The 17,887-nt window shown below is 38.6% G+C and overlaps 1 pseudogene; it reads left to right on the top strand.

The window, feature by feature from the left end:
* LOC123799393 (ragulator complex protein LAMTOR5 pseudogene) overlaps window positions 1–14,829 on the top strand; it is a 53,261-nt pseudogene extending 38,432 nt beyond the window's left edge.
* Window positions 14,830–17,887: the final 3,058 nt, after the last annotated feature.

Below are 17,887 nucleotides of genomic sequence, written 5' to 3' on the forward strand. Positions count from 1 at the left end.
GCCATAAACCCTATACCACACCAACAGCAAGGGAGTGGCATGCTCAGATTTTCATTTTTGAACACTCCCTTGCTTTACAGCACGGAGCTTGGTTGGAAGGAGTGGGCAAGAAAAAAATAGAAACCCCTTTAGAAAGCTTGTGGATTGATTCCTGAAGATAGATGCCAGAAACCGTACATTCATGGCAAAAACAATGGGGAAAATGATAAATATCTGAGAAACATATAGAATGTAAAGTCAATGGGTCTTGGTGATTAACTGGCTACATGGAATGAGAAGTAGTCAAACGTGGTGCTCTGGTATCTGGTTGGCCACATGACGGCTGATGGTGCCCTTCATTGAAAAGAGAAACATGGAGTGTAAAATTGGTCCCTCCTCCCTCACTCCGCCTTCCCTTCCACCTTCTCTTCCCTTCCCCTCCCTTCCTTCTCTCCCCTCTCTGCTTCCCTATTGTCTTTTTATTCTTTCTTGACCAAATTTATATCATTTATCTTGCAGAGAGGCAACTGAGTTCATTTGTGGACTTGTTGAATTCTAGACACCGATACCATTTCTACAGGCAGAAGAAATGGCTGGAGTCAGGGAACTGGAGCACCAAGAAGACAAACGGGCTGGCGGTGGGATTGAAAACAAGCAGCATGTACATAATAACACAGCCCATGTGAGGTCACCCAGGGAAAGCAGATAGAGGGAATTAGGGACTACACTGGAATCTCGATGTCCAACAATCCAAATGTGAAAAACTAGAGTTTAATGTTGAATTCCACTAGTAACAGCTTCTATTTTGTCAGTAGGATTTTTCAACTCATCGAATGGAAGTTAAGAACACAAAGCTGTGGACGAAAAGAATCATAGGGTTAACTAGATTTAACCATTCTGGCTGCTTGGTGTGCATTTTATTCTCCTTTCCGTGTTTAAGAGGAATATTCTGTGAGGAAGAATAAAAGGTCAACAGGTTAATATCGAATAATTCTTAAACTTGTGAGAGAATAGCAATCAAGGGAATTTGTTAAAATATTTTCAATGGCTAAATATACAAACCCAGGACATGGGCTCAAAATGACGTGAGTTCAAATCCTAATTTCACCTCTTGGCGTCTGAGTGACTTTGTGCAGATATAATCTACTGAGCCCCAACTGTATGAACTGATTAGATGATACCTATTCCCGGTCCCAATGCACGATAAATGGGGTGGTGTTTGTGAAAGGCTCAATGATTAATGATTGCTGTTTTTCTTTTCTTTTCTAATTAATTAATTAATTTTAGTAGTACTGCTATTTTATTAATGCTGCCTTTTTTGGTATTTCAAAAGAAGAATTTTCCTGTCATCTTTTGGAAAAAAACGAACAGGGGTCCATCCTCTTGGGAAAGCCATAAAGAGTTGCTTATGGTCATAATCTGAACCCAGGAAGCGGACAAACGAGTGCGTGACTTTATAAAGAAAAACATTATCTTTGTCACTTCAGACGTTGCATTCAGAGGAAACAATGGCTAATTCCTCTTTTTCAAAGAAGGCAAGCTAGGGGAAAGGGCCACACAGTGGCTAAGATCTTCACGCAGCAAACAATACCTTCTCTGAGGTTAGACTTTAGGTGTAGACATTTTAATAAGGGCTGAGGGGAAAACACTAGGGCTTCTATATACCATCTTTCCATGTTTCAATTTTGAGTTTTTAATGTACTCGTTAATTTAAGTTTCAAGAGGGTGATACAAAGGAACTCGGCACTGTAAGAAAGTTTTTGCCGTAATGATAGGGCGGCTGTTAACGGTGTCTTCAAGAGTAGAAACACAGACTCTTCTGGTCTTAAAAACCTAACCCTCTGTTTTCCAAGAAGTTGAGAACACAGCCGTCCTTCATTCCATGGCCACAGGCCTTGGAAAACAACAATCTGTGTATATTTAAGCCCTCCTGAATTCGATGAGCTCATTTAGCTTTTAGTAACTAGCCACTTAGATGTGTAAGTGGGTACTGAGAACCAGCTAAGTCATATATGCAGTCTCTGCACAGCCCAGTGGTTAAGGGTGCCAATTACCTCATTTGCAAAATGGCAGGGGTTGGGGGTGTGGCTAATATTGTAAATCCACAGCGTTACTGGGCACGGAGGCACTGAAGTCATCACCTGGCACTTAGTGTGAGTATTCTAAATACGAGTTAATAAAAAACATATTTTGGCACATTTAAAGGTGAACTTAATATTATCGTGAAAAATCATTTAGGTGAAAGAACTCTTTCTCGTGTATATATTTCAGAGTAAATACTTTTTAAAAATTTTTTGTTATTTCTATTAACATTTCTATTAAATCCATCATTCTAGCAATATTTACACTTAGCTTTTCCTAGAGAACATAGTAATATAGGATAAATGCAATGAATACCCACAGCGGGCTACTCTCTATTTTCTTTTTTAAAAAATTTTATTTATTTATTTGGCAGAGAGAGAGACAGCCAGCAAGAGCAGGAACACAAGCAGGGGGAGTGGGAGAGAAAGAAGCAGGCTCCCAGCAGAGGAGCCTGATGCGGGGCTCAATCCCAGAACACTGGGATCACAGCCTGAGCCAAAGGCAGACGCTTAACGACTGAGCCACCGAGGTGCCCCTACTCTCTATTTTCATACCAAAGACAAACAGAATAATAACAGACCTCAGGTGTGATCTCTGGCCTTTTAACAGAATACATGAACTATAAAGACACCTGAAATCCACGAGTAACTATAAAATGTAAACATAACTCTCTTCCTCTATATGGACAATGCTATACCATTTTAGGATGGTGTATAAAATGTCTTATTTGGAATTAAATTATAATATGTAAGTAATAATGCCAAGTATAATACTTTTATACCCATTTTTAGATGCAAATTTACGGAGTGAAATACACAAATTTGACACATATAATTCTAAGAGTTCTGAACCCAATTCCATCTTGTTGGTGTGAGGAGGTTTTCCCCCACCTCCAACAATTATTTGGACACCAGCTCAGTGTCATAGCATCATATCCCCCAGGTTAAGGACTCAGTCTTGCAAAACTGACTCTCCCCACCCCTCTCCACTTCAGACACCAGTTCTAAGTCCAGATTATTATCTGTGTTTCTGACCAACCAGCTATAGATCAGATGTTCCAATGACCCTCACCTTGGGTTTGATTACTTTGCTAGAGCGGCTCATGGAACTCAGAGAAACATTTTACTCACTATATTACCAGTTTATAATAAAAGAATATAATCCAGGAAAGCCAGATGAAAGAGATACATAAGGCATAGTAAGAGGAAAGGTCACAGAGCTTCTATGCTCTCTCCATGCCTGCCACTCTCCCCAAATCTCCAAGTGTTCACCCACACAGAAACCTCAGTCCTTTCGAATTTTAATGGAGGCTTCCTCGCATAGGCGTGATTGATTAACTCATTGGATAGAGGTTGGCTGATCAACCTCTATCCCCTCTCTCCTCCACAGAAGTCTGGAGGTGAGTCTGAAAGTTCCAACCCTCTATTCACAGAATTAGTTCCCCTGGCAACCAGCTACTGTTCTCTATTGCAGTCCAAAAGCTATCATTAACATAACAAAAGACATCTTTATTGCTCTCAGAACCCGGACAAAGACTAAATATGTATTTCTTACCATAACTCACATACCACAAATTCAGGAAGATTTGACAAATGCATATACTATGTAATGGATATCTCTATAGAGATACAGAACATTTTTGTCATCCTAATGGATTCCCTTGTGCCTTTCCAGCCCATCCTGACCACTAATTCAAAAGCAGCCCTTGTTCTAATTTTTTATAAAATTGGACTAATTTTCAACTATTCTAGCACTTTATATACTGGAATTATCTAGTATATATATTCACTTTGATCTGGCATTTTTCATTCAACACTCAATTTGGGGGGATATATCCATGTTGTAACATACATTACTTTGCTGCTTTTATTGCTAAGTGGTATCCATTGAATGGATATACCACTTCAAAAAAATTCTACTCATGGAATGCATGTTAAATTTTCTTAATAATGTCTAATGAATGTAAGTCAGTTTATTAAATTTTTGCTTATATGCTTAGTGTTTCCTGTGACCTAAGAAATCTTTGCCTAACTCAAGGTCATAAAGATATTTTCTTATGCTTTCTTTTAAAAATGTTACCGTTTGAGCTCCTATATTTAGGTCTATGTTTATCTTGATTTAAACTTTTCATTGGGAGTGAAGAAGGCATTGAGATTCATCTTTTGTTTCATGTGTATCTCTAATTGTTCTAGCATCATTTGTTGAACAGACTTTCTTTTCCCCATTGAAATGTTTTGGTAACTGCAAAAATAATTGACTGATTATATACATATGTGTCTATTTCTGGATTCTGTATGTATTCAGGTCATTTATTTTTATGCCAATGCTTGATTAGTGTAGAATTATGGCAAATCTTAAAATCAGGTAAGGGAAAGTCTTTGCTATTTTTTTAAAAGATTTTATTTATTTGAGAGAGAGAGAGGGCACACAAGTGCTGTCCCCCCCGCTCCCCCCGGCCCTGCAAGCATGAGTGGAGGAGGGGCTGTGAGACAAGCAGACCCCTTAGGCTCCCTGCTGAGCAGGGGTTCCAAACAGGGGCTCCACATGGGGCTGAATATGGGGCTTGATCCCAAGACCCAGATATCATGACCTGAGTCAAAGTCAGATGCTTAACCAACTGAGCTACCCAGGTGCCCCTGCAATTTTTTAAAATATTGCTTTTGCCTCAGTTAAGGTCTAAATCTTTGCATTTCTATATAAATCTATAGAATCTGTCAAATTAACAACCCTAAAAATAGTCACTGAGATTATGATTAGGATTGTATCAATTCTATAAACTTGACAGTTAACAATACAGAAATTTAAAAAACATATAGTTTTATCTATTTACTTAGATCCTCTTAATTTTATTCTCAGCAATACTATGTGTTTTCAGTAGGGTGGTCTTGCACATGTTTCATAAAATCTATCACTATTTTATGTATACGCATGCTACCAGTATTTAAAAAATAAATTCCAATTTTTGGCAAGTATATAGAAATAAAATTTCTTTTCATACATTGACATTAGCTCTTGCAACCTTGTTAAATCACCTTATTAGATTTAGTAGCCTTAGAAAAATCTACATAAACAATTATGTAATCTGTAAATAAAAATACTTTTGGGTGTCTGGGTGCTGTAGTCAGTTAAGTGCCTGACTTCAGCTCAGGTCATGATCTTGCGGTCCTCAGATCAAGCCTGCCCTCTGGCTCCACACTCAGAGGGGAGTCTGCTTCTCCTTCTGCCTCTCCCCCCACTCTTGCATGCCCTCCTCCTCTTTCAAATAAATAAAATCCTGTAAAAAAGAATACTTTTATTTATTTATTTTAATGTTTATAGCTTTTAATTTTTTTCCCTGTATTTGCATGTGTGTTTATTGATTTTGGTGTTATCACATTTCTGGTGCCCGTGGTACCATGCTGAATAAAATTTAGTGTTCCCAATCTTAAGGAAAACTTGTTTTGTCTTTCATGACAGATCTTCAAGAGGTATCTTTCAGATACAGTGGTACCTGTGTGTTTTTCATAGATTCCCATCAGAAAATTTTACAGTTTGAGGAAGCCTCTGATTTTGTTCCGTGCTTTTCCTCATCTGTTGTGATGATTATATGATTTTTCCTTTTTCTGTGAATGGTTGAATTGGATTGAAGCCTTCATATATTTTATCCAGTTTTATGGTTCTGTTTGGTGGGGAAGAGATGGTAAGTTACTCATTATTCTGTTATGGTTGAATTGGAAATCTGTTACCCATTCTTCTGTGTAGAATATGATGTGTATGATTGAATTGATGACCATTTAATAATAAAAATAACAATGATTGGGGCGCCTGTGTGGCTCAGTCAGTTGAGCAACCAACTCTTGATCTTGGCTCAGGTCATGATCTCAGGGTCCTGGGATCCAGCCCTGCATAGGGCTATGCGCTCAGCAGGGAGTCTTCTTGAGGATTCTCTCTCTCCTCTCTCTCTGCCCCTTCCCCCGCTCTCTCTCTGAAATAAATGAATCTTAAAAAAAAATAACAATGACGACAATGGCAGAACCAACAAGTAATGCATGGTGGAATACTTACTGTGTGCTATACACATTCTCTCATGCAACACTAACAGCCCCATAAGAGAAGTCTTTCTGGAGATGTATGTGGACCCTGAGATTTCACTCAGAATAAGTAATTTGCTCAAGGAAACATAGCTTGGAACACAAATAGTCTGAATTTGAATTATCTTATTCCCAAAACATACCTGTTTTAACACTATATAATACTATTGTTTATAATCTGTGTCACCAAGATTCTTTTAATGGATACCTACTATGTGTAAGACATTGTTGAGTTACGGACTTGCTTTCCAAAGATACCTTTGAACTGTTGCTATGTCTACCTCATTCTGGGTACATTAATTCTCTTTGCAGACAGATTTTGTATCAAAATGTCTGCCCAAATTCTGAGTTTGATAGTACAACCTTCATTTTTCATTTCTAAGCCTTGGCTTGTAGATAACATGAAATATGCATGGATACTTTACACAACTCAGCCATGGCTCTGTAGCAGATGCTTTCCATCAAAACTATATCGTCTCACTCAGATAGATACAAAATCTATACACAAGCTACAGCCTCCCTTTCACCCTGAGGCTTCTCATTCATAGAATGTTCAAATTTGGTACAAACAATACTGGTTTAATTCAAAGGGCCTTTAAAAGATTGTCATCTAATTGAGAATAAATATGGAAGGACATATCATATCTGGGTTACAGATCATTGGAAATCAGCAGGTAAACGGTTCAGCTGAGCTGATTACATACTGAGAATCTGCTTCTTTTAGTAATTTAACAAGTATTTATTGATGGCCTACTGTGTGCAAAACACTTGGCCCAGCCCTGGGGGAAAAAAAGAAACCACAACAAACCAGTGATAAATGTTAAATATGGTCCCTATCATGCCCCAGAGAATCTAGATTTGCAAGTACCATGTGCAAAGCTCTCTGCCATGATAGATTCTATAGGTTGATGATAATGGTGGGAGGTTATAAAAATCACTAACATTTAATATGTTTGAAGCTATGAGGTAACGGCATATCTTAGGTATTTCTTATTTTAGAGACTGGGAAACTGAAGCCTAAATATAACTTGCCCAGGGCCACGCTCCGTTACATGACAGAGCTGAGGTTATTACCTGGTCCTTCAATTCTGGATTCTTTGCTCCTAACCACTGTGCTTTACAACCTCCATCAATGATGTATGTTAGACCCATGCAGGCAACTGAATTGTTTGAAAAATTATTTGTAACAACGTATAAGGTTAAACCTCCCTAGAAAGAAGTCCTTCCTTTGGAATCTTGATTTTTTTTTCTCTCCTTAAGCTCTCTTATTTTCCTTTCCTTCACCTGAAAACCATTCAAATACCTTTCATTGCATGAAGAATTATTTCCAACCCATGTCAAATGTGACCCCCCCCAGGTCTTCCATAATTTGATTCCTCACTAACTCTGAATTAATTGCATGCTAGCCTACCATGTGCTCCCTGGACGTAAGTCACAGGAGACTTCTATCCGTCCTCCTAAGTCCCACGCTCTTTCTCCCCTGGCACTAGCTGCTTCCCTGCCTGCTACACATGGCTTCTGATATTAGCATTGCTCATTTCTCCTCACCAGGTCTCGGCTCAGAGGTCACCTTTTCTGAGGATTAAGACTTCAACACAACCTTTTTGGGGAACATAGTGCAACCCATAACACACTCATTCATACTAGCTTACATATGAGAAAACAGAGAATGGAGTAGAGTAATTTGCCTGAAATTATAGAGCCAGCAGATGGGGTGGCCTAAATCCCCATCCTGTGTATCTGACTGAAGAATCTGTTCTCCCACAATGAGGCTCACAACTTTCATAGAAAGCACATGAAATTGGGTAGAAGTGGAGGGAATACACAGCCGAAAACATCCAAAGATAGACTGTAGACCTGTGGCAGTTCTCAGCTGGGGCAGTATCACCCTCTAGGGAGCACTTGAGAAGATGTATGTAGTTCCTGGTTATAATGACTGGATGTTTTTCAGGGTCATGGAGAAACAGAATAAATGGGTAAAAATTGCTGGGCCCCAATGTCTCAAAGGGTGTCTATGGCTTGTGTACAATTGCCTTTGTTGAGAATGCTTCTACAACCGGGGCCAAAGGTATACAAAGCTCTGGTAATGTCGGGAACATTTCTCCTTAACAGAGGATTGTCCCAAGATGCCAGTTGCATCTCTGTTGGTAGGTGGTGCTTACACCTGTTTCAATGAGATCAGCATCTTTGATGCCTTCTACCTGTACTCATTTTTTCTCTTTGTGCCCTTATTCAAAGTATTTGCCTCTTCTCCCCACACTGCATGCTCTTTCCCATCCTCCTTTTATCTGAGCGTACTCATGCTTGGTAACTCAACTGAAGTCCCATCTTCTCCAGGGCACTAATTCTTTGAGACCTCTCCTCCATGAAATCCTAAAGCAGGGTTCACAGCACACAGTTTAACATCTCATTATATATTGTTTCATTTTGTTTCGATGGTATCCTGTGTCTAGGTCTTATTTCCCCAATTAGATTCTGAACTTTTTCCTGGGTCTCCATGGTACCCAGGACAACACGGGGCACACAGATAGTGATTTTTAGAAACAGGCAATATCTAGAGCAGCTCTCTCAGAGAACAGTTTATTCCCCTCAGGTCAGACACCTAGTGTGTTTTAGTGTTCATAAACCTTGTTATGCAGAATTTAGAATTAGAAAAGGACTTTCTGTGGTGTGTTTGGCCTACCCTGCTCTTTATTATGTCTTCTGTAAACTAACAACCAAACTTTGTATTATAAAAATATTGTACATAATAAAGTATAATTAAGCATAAGAAGAAAATTAAAATAGTCTGCGATCCTGCCACCTAGTATAGCCACAATTTTTGCATGTACTTCAAGATACATATTTTTTCATACCACAGAATGGGAATAAATTAGACATACCTTGTATCTGGCTTTTTTCACTTAATATTTCATGAGCACCCAACCACATTAACAAACATATTAAAACCCTCACTTTGAAGTATCTGGATAGTATTCTCTTTTATGAAGGGAGCATCATTCGTGTTGGATGTTTCAATTATTCATTCATTTCACAAATATTTACTGATTTCTTGCTATATAGCAGGCACTATTCTAAATACCAGGGATATGGTCTAGACAAAATAGACAAATCCTTTGTCCACCAGACACTATTGTTCTAGTGAGGAAGTATTTCCAGGCTATGCTTTTGTCAAGACTATGTCAGTGATTCTCAGGGTGGTCTGCCCTACAGGAGTGATGTGACCCCAGCAGACATTTTTATTGTTACAGCTTACCAAGAGGGTAACCAGGGAGGGTTGCTACTGATAACTAGTGGGTAGAGGCCAGGGATGCTCCTAACATCCTCCAAGGTCCAGGATAGACTCCCAAGACAAAAAAGTATCTGGTCCATACTATCAATAGTGCCAAGGTTTAGAAGCATGGCTCTACTTTGAGATAACATACTTCTAGTCAAACACAGTTATAATTTAGTCTCCCTGTGTAGAAGCCTTAATACGCTTAGTCACTTTGCTAAGAACTCTGTTCCCCTTTGCTGCTTTTGCCAAGAGTTGAGGTCCAAAGGCTGCCAGTTACAACCCATTTGTTGATCGAAAGCAAGAATATTAAATAATAGAATTTCAGGCACCGAAGAAAAAATTAGGGAAGGGCGAAGGGATATAGGAGGACTCCAGTTATCTTAGTAGTCATCATTTGATTTCCAATTACCACCCTGGTGATGATCCTGGTAGCGGGGATGTTGTTCAAAGATTATGGTGGGCTAAGGATAGTTTCACTACAGAAAAACTAGCTCAAGACCTCTTTCTCCTTATTGCTGTGACTTTTTAAAGATTTCCTTCAGAAAAAGAGCAAGTATTGACCTGAATGCAAAAAATCAATGTTTTAAATTTTTCTTTTTTTATGAAGGAAGGTTATTTCATACATACTTTGAAAATACATTTTGTTTGACCTAGAAAGGGAATGGATAATTTACAGAGGACATGGTGAAAATTAAGCAGGTGGCTGTGAACCACATATACGGTGCCAGAAGTGAACCTTTTATTAATATATGGCTTGGTAGGCATATGTACCCAAACCACACCCTGAAAATTCCTTTGTGGAAGGAAGAGGGGGAGAGTAGGAAGGAAACATCAACACAATCAAAACAAAATTATACTACAATCTCTTAAATTTATGCTTTGAGGAATTACTCATTTTTATTTATTTTGCTGTCACAGTGGTCATTTCTTAAATTGGCTTTATTGATTATAAAACATTTTATCCTCCACAATTTAGACAAGCGAATTGCTAAAAGGTGAGTATGATGAACACACAAAGCCACCACCAAAATGTATTAATGGGTGATATTTGGGGGTGGGAGCAGTTGCTATATTATGTTCTTTTGTGTTAAATAAAGCAGATTTTTAAATGGTGAATGATGCCCCTTAATTATGGGCCCAGATACATAGGATCATTAACTTACATGCAGACAACCAATTTGAATTTTCATAGGGTGGAACAGTCAAGTAATATCCTCTCTTTTCCACTTTACTTTGTGTATAATATTGCCATGATGGAGTTCTTATATGCAACATAAACCAATAGAGTCTTTCTGAGTCTCTAAACCTGAAAACTTCAGTGTGTGAAATGGGAATTCCTAATATTCAACTATATGAAATCATTTCTTCTGTTTCCTAGAAAAATAGAAGTATTTATTTGGTCCATTTTGTAAGTAACAGAACAGCACATATTTATCCTCCCAAACTGAGTATATTCTTGAATATTTGCACTTGTTATGTTGCTTGGTATTATGTCATATGAACTAAGCAACTTGTTCATATTCTGTAAGACTCATTTTTTTCCAAATGTGCAAGAAAAGAAAATAGGAAAGATAAGATCAATTTCTCAAGCTCATTGTAAGTTTATAACAAACTAGACAAAAGTAAAATGGCTTGGCACAGACTCGTATACAGACAGCTGGTACAGAGATATGAATGACTCTCTTTCTTAAAAAAATCACAGGTTGTTTGGGTAAAGCTATATGTATTAAGATGAATAAATCTTGGAAACACTATGTTGAGTCAAGGGCAAGGACAGGGAGAGGGTTTAATTGGACAGGACAACCCAAGGTGATTTTATCCACGTGGGTAATGAGGTGGGATGGTAGAATCCATAAGTACTATTGCATTATTCTTTATAATTTGTTGCATGCCTTCATTAAAAATATAATAGAGTATAAAATTGAGCCTATTCCCTGTTTAGTGATCACCAGAAAATGTGGTTAATATTAGCCATACTGCACAGAGCCTCTCACTTCATCTGTCCCCCAGTGAGCAAAATTTGAGCTCAGTGTAAATATTTCTATAGCACAGTGGATAGAAGCTTGGAGTATTACTCATCTATTGTTCCCTGTGCGTATTTAACTCAGTGATTTTTATACCCAACGAGATGGTTTTCTTTGTTGACTGCCATTATAAGGTTGTTTGTTTTTTTTTTTTTTGCCTTGTGTAAATCTCTGTAGCCAGGTGTTTATCTATCTGTTTATGTTTTGTAGCTCTCCACAAAAGCTCATGTCAAACAAGAGAAATATTATGTATTTTTAATATAGCTAGTGAGAACAGTGAGATTTGATGTTAATCATGTAACAATTAATGGGATGTTTCCAGGATTCTAAGTCCATAAGTTACCTCTAACTCACCTATGCTTGAAATCTTTACGAGGCTATGTTTATGAGTTTCAGAAAGGTCTGTTTTAGGTTTGCCATGGTCCTGGGTTAAAAAAGGAAGATTTTTGTATTATTTAAGTATAATGCTCATACTAAAAGAAAGGCCTCACTTCAAGTTAGTATTTTTAATCTCTATTTTTTCTTTCTCACCAAATCCTCAAATGAACACTTGACTGGCAGTTAGTAGGTGTTACCCTCTAATTTGAAAATGAATTTTAATTTAACCATCACATTGTTGAAGAAAAGTATTACTATTCACTCAATAATTAGACTTAATTGGTCTGAGAATTTAAATGCTGCCTTGACACCAAACATTTCAAACTGTGTATATTTCACAACTTTAAATGGACTCTGGAGACCACAGCTACCAGATAGATTTTATCAGCTTGTGGTATACTTCTGTTAGCAAGCAAATGTAAAAACCCAATTGCTGATATTTGAAAATCAAAATCAAAATGAAGTAAAAACAATGGTTTTCTGATTTCTGGATTGCATATGATACTGGTTTTTTTTTCCCAGAGCACAGATTGTCTATACTGTTTTCTTATCTGTCTTTTAATTGGCATAATCATTAAATATCTACCAATCAATATGACAACAAAAACACAAGCAACAAAAGCAAAATTAGACAAGTGGGATTACATTAAACTGAAAAGTGTCTGTGAAGCAAAGGAAACAATCAACAGAGCGAAAAGGCAACCTATAGAATGAGAGAAAATATTTGCAAACCATAATCTGATAAAGGATTAATATCCAAAACATGTAAGGAAACTCCCACAACTCAAGAGCAAAAAAAAAAAAAATCAAATGCCCACTAAAAAATGGATAAAGAGTTTAAATAGATAATTCTCCAAAGAAGAAATACAAATGGCCAATAAGTATGTGAAAAGATGCCCCACATAACTAATCATGGGAGAAACGCTGACCAAAACCACAATGAGATGTCACCTCACAGATGTTAGAATGGGTGTTTCCAAGGCAAAACGAAACCAAATCAAACAACCCCTGTGGAAGAGGATGTGGAGAAATTGGAACCCTTGTGCCCTGTTGCTGGGAATGCAAACTGGTGGAGCCACTGTGGAAAACTGTGTGGAGGTTCCCCCAAAATTCAAAATAGAATTAGCATATGAACCAGCAACCTTGCTTTTGAGCATATATCCAAAAAAACACCCTGAAATCAGGATCTAGAAGAAACCTACGCACTCTGATGTTCATTGTAGCTATCATTCACAATAGCCAAGATACAGAAACAACCTAATGTTCATTAGCAGATAAGTAAAGAAAATGTGGTATATAAATAAATAGAATATTATTCAGGCTTAAAAACAAAGGAAATCCTGATGAGAAGGATGAACCTGGGCGATATTATGCTAAGAAAAATAAGCCAGACACAGAATAACAAATACTATATGAGTTTATTTATATGAGGTCTTTAAAACAGTCACACTTATAAAAACAGAGAATAGATGGTGGTTACTAGAGCTGAGGGAAGAGGGAAACAGGGAGTTGCTGTTCAAAGGACATCAAATCTCAGTCATGCAAGATGAATAAATTCTCGAGATCTGCTATACAACATTGTGCCTATAGGAAACAATATTGCATCATGTGCTTAAAAATGTGTTAAGAGGGTAGATCTCATGTTAAGTGTTCTTGCCATAATAAAAATATTTTAAAAGTCTGTCTGCTGATCATAATATCTACCATTAAACATGTCCCTTACTTCAAATGTTCTGTCAGACTTTTTACATGCATTAAAAATAAGCCTCATAATATTTTATGAGATAAATTATTGTTTCTATTTTAAAATAAGAAAGTGAATTCCAAGGAAGCACGATAAATGTTGCTTTTGTCTAATACAGTTTTGCTATCCTCACCCCAAAGATGGGGACATGCTGGGATCATTGTAACATCTATAGGGAGTGATTTTGTAATGATCATGTGATCAAACTTGGATCAATCAAATGAACTCTCTGGTATTTTTCTTACTGAAACCAGTGAGGAAGACTTTTCTTCTACTAGGTCGTAGAACTGGATATAAGTGGATCTGATGAAGACAGCAGCCATATTTCCTGCTATTCAAAGATAAAACCCAACTTTGACAGAAGACATGAGAGAATAGCAAAGAATTCCTAATGACTTTGAGTATTTAGACCTAATTATAATCACAGTTTTTCAATTTGGGCACTGCTGACATTTTGGACTAAGTAGTTCCTCACTAGGGAAGGGGACTCTTTTGTGCTGACCTCCATAGGCCACTCAATGCCAGAAGCACCCACTTTTCTGCAGTTGTGACAAGGATGTCTTCAGACATTGTCAAATTTCTCCTGGGGAGTGGGATGAGGAGGGGCACAATCACCCTCTATCGAAAACTACTGAGGGATAACTAAGAATATCATCACCACTGTGTTTGCCAAATATTCAAGCTACGAAATCTTCTCCATTTGCTTAAACTAATCTGAATTTGGTCTCTGTAAATTACAACCAAAGGAATCTTGACTAGTTTGAAAATGATCAGTAACTTGCCCAAGGTCATAGAATGTCTTGGAGTGCTTTGCTAAGTGTATGCTATAAGGAAAACAAAAGCATTTACATATTTATATATATATGAGGGTACATAAGAGGCAAAGAGCCTCTTTGTAAGTTTTCCATGTGAGTGAGTGAGTGACGTGCACTCCAAGCCTGGGGTGGAGAAGGATGTGATGCACTGTGGGATCCGGGGCTGGGCAGATAGTGGGCAGGATAGAGGTGACCTTGGAGCAGCACTTGAAGGACACAATGAAGAATCCATCCATTGTTGGAGTCTTATGCACAGATTCACAAGGACTTAATCTGGGTTGCTGTGGGACCCCCATCAAGTGAGCATGCTGGGGTGATATCTGTTCTAGTTCAGCAAGCTGCTAAGCTAACCTCAGACCCCACTGATTTTCCTGCAGTGTCTGTAGAATCAGATAACGGTAACATTAGGATGCAGAACTATGATGGCATCACAGTGGCAGTTCACCAAATGGCCTCTTGACATCTCCTATCAGTTCTCCAGCAGCCTGTCATAGGGGCTCAATCTGACCTGTACCAATTATCTTGTAGAATTAATAAAGTTCCAGAAGTGAGGTCATTTATCTAGTGTGCACTGGGTACTTTTCTATTAATTATAGAGTAAGCTGCTTTTTGACCCTCAATGGACTGACTTATCAAAATATTAGTAAGAAAGGCTCATGTTTTGAAGCAGCAGGCCCACGTCTCTTTGTATACAGAATTTGATTATGTTCAATAAATCTGGCTGGGGGGGGAAGTAAATTTTCCAGATTGTTGACCCATGAAACACATTAATTGAGAGGTGCTTCCCAAAAAAATGTATTCTGAGTTCAGCTATGTTTGGGAAATGATTTGTTAAACTAGCCAAACTGCTTTCTTTTTTATAATAGGATAGCTCAGAGATTCTAGTATGATAGTGTGCTTTAATAATCTCTACCATTTTCTCAAGTTTCTTCGACCAATTTTTTTTTTTTAACAGCCCAGATAACATCTTTCAAGACTTACAGTCTGCAGAACTCAATATGCTAAGTGCAATGGCCCACCGATGCGAAAGGCAGAAAAAGTAGGGCGGACAGAAGTCTGGGGATAAAGAATGACGTGTTCTCTGTCCATGGCAAAGTAGACCGAAACTCGGCTATGTGAAAACTCGTAGGCCCCCTTGCTGAGTAGATTTATCTGCATTTGGAGAGAAGTGGGGAATTATGATAGAGCCTCTAGTCTACAACAGAGTTTGAATACTTCCCTCCGAAGGCAACTAGATAGAGTTAATGGGAGTCATCTGACCCCCTGTGACCTTGGGAAATCTCTCTGCCATGTGGTCAAGGGCAAACAGTGGGTAAGACAGCAGGCGAGGCAACCATTTACAATCCACTAGAATAAATCACAACGGAAGTGGCAAGAGTTTCTAACTCTTGAATGAATGAAAATGAATGAAATAGAGTCATTGGAGAAATAGCAATGCAAATGACTGCATATTGCTAATCTTCCATTTTATAATGCCATTTTTAACCACTTTGGTAGGCCGTCTTAATCGCAAAGATTACATTGTTGTCATAGTAGTGAAGAAAATTCTATACGAAGTTAATGAACCTAAGTATTGTAGCTTTCTTAAAATCTGGCCTCACTAGAAGAGGAGTTTTTTTTAAAGAAATGTTTCTAGAAGTCAATTCTATGAGCTCCATAATAGACTCCATTTTCATCCGTAAAACATAAGAATACTAATGTATCCTACCCTGATATTCCAATTCATAGGTGTCATGTCTGCTTTGAGCCCCTTGTGTGTAGTTTTCTTAGAGAATTTGCAAGTGGAAAGCATCAAGTCCTCCCCCCTTCCGGCCCCTCCGTGTGTTAAAACCATTGGGGTAGTAATGGGCATCTTTGGATCAGATACCTTCTGGCTCTTGCTGTTTTTGTTGCCTGCATGCTGGAAGATAAGGATTTGGCCAACCAGCAAGGGCTTGCACAGGGGAGCTCGCAGGGTCTCACTCATGCCTGGCAGCATGTGAACACTCAGTGTCATTATGCAAGTTATCATCAATCAGCAGGCAGCTGCTTTCAGGACTTCCAGCCGGCAAGGCAAACATTTGTGCTCCTGGCTTCCTCCCTGAGCGTGCTGGACCTAGGGCCCATCAGACAAGAGAACTGCGCACACAATCACTGCCCGCTGCTCTGGACCACCTGAACAGATGTTCCAGGTTGGTGTCGGGATGCTCACCTGGCAGCCCTGTTGGAGCTCAGAGGAAGATGTGCAGATTAGAGTCTGTTTGCTCAACACAAAGGGCTTTCTATGAAAGGGTTGGGGAGGAAGAGGCAAAGCCGAGGAGAAATCTAACAAAACATTTTCCAGTAAAATAGACTGGATGCTATAGACACAGGAGTGCACAAGAAGAGCCTAAAACAAAGTGCAAAAGGTGACAAAAACCATTTGGATCCTGATGCAATGAGGCTGGCCAGCTGTGTTAAAGGAAGAGGAAGAAAGAACACTGATTCCAGAACCAATAAATACTTCTTAGGCACAAACCACGGGCCCAGCCATCTGAGGGATACAAGATGAGAAGCTAGGACCTAACAGTCCAAGAATTTGCAATCTTCTTGAGCAGAGAAGACAAACCCAGGGGAACGAAGTCAGTAGGAACAGAGCTAGCTGTCTAAAGCTTGATTTCACTATATGGACCGCACAGGAGGGGTGTGAACCAGAGAATTCGAACTCTGCAATTTTCTGTGAGAGAAGTCCTTTAGGCCTCTCAGCAGATATAGGCCTGCAACACCCCTCCTTTAAAAGAGGGGGGTCAAAGTGAGTCCAAATAAATAGGAAATGCCCTGGGGTGTAGGGCATATATACCAGAATCTCCCAGGAACAATTAAGATTTCATTGCACAAAACAGAGGATCATAGGGGAAGACAGGAAAAAATAAAACAAGAGGAAACCAGATTAAGAGATTCTTAATCATAGGAAACAAACTGAGGGTTGCTGGAGGGGAGAGGGATGGAGGGATGGGGTGACTGGGGGATGGACATTAAGGAGGGCACATGATGCAATGAGCAGTGGGTATTAATATAAGACTGATGAATAACAGACCTGTAGCCCTGAAACCAATAATACATTATATGTTAATTAACTGAAATAAAATAATTTTTGAAAAAGGATCTCATTGCACAGAATCACACAAATGCGGTTGTTAAAAAGCAGATTCCTGGACCTCACACTAGAGCAACTTTTTAAAAATAGATCTGACATGGAGCCCTAGGAATCTGCATTTTAAACAAATATCTCATGTGTTTCTAATGCAGTTGGCTCAAGCCTTTACTTTCAGAAACATTGCTTTCTAGGTAAAGGAAATAAAGGCAGTTTAGACTAAAGTTGTCCTAGATATCAACCTGCCCTGATGTAGAGCCTTCTATAATCTCTTTGGAGCTGCATTAAAGAAGTCATGTGTTTGTTTATGGACGTTATATTCTTGAGGGAGAAAGTCTATAGATTTCATTACATTCGTCAAAGGGTCTGCCCACAACTCCACCTAGAGCTATTAATCTTTAACGAT

The sequence above is a fragment of the Ursus americanus genome, chromosome 22 (assembly GCF_024610735.1).
Source record: "Ursus americanus isolate L20-20 chromosome 22, mUrsAme1.1.p, whole genome shotgun sequence".
In the NCBI taxonomy this organism is placed as follows: Eukaryota; Metazoa; Chordata; class Mammalia; order Carnivora; family Ursidae; genus Ursus; species Ursus americanus.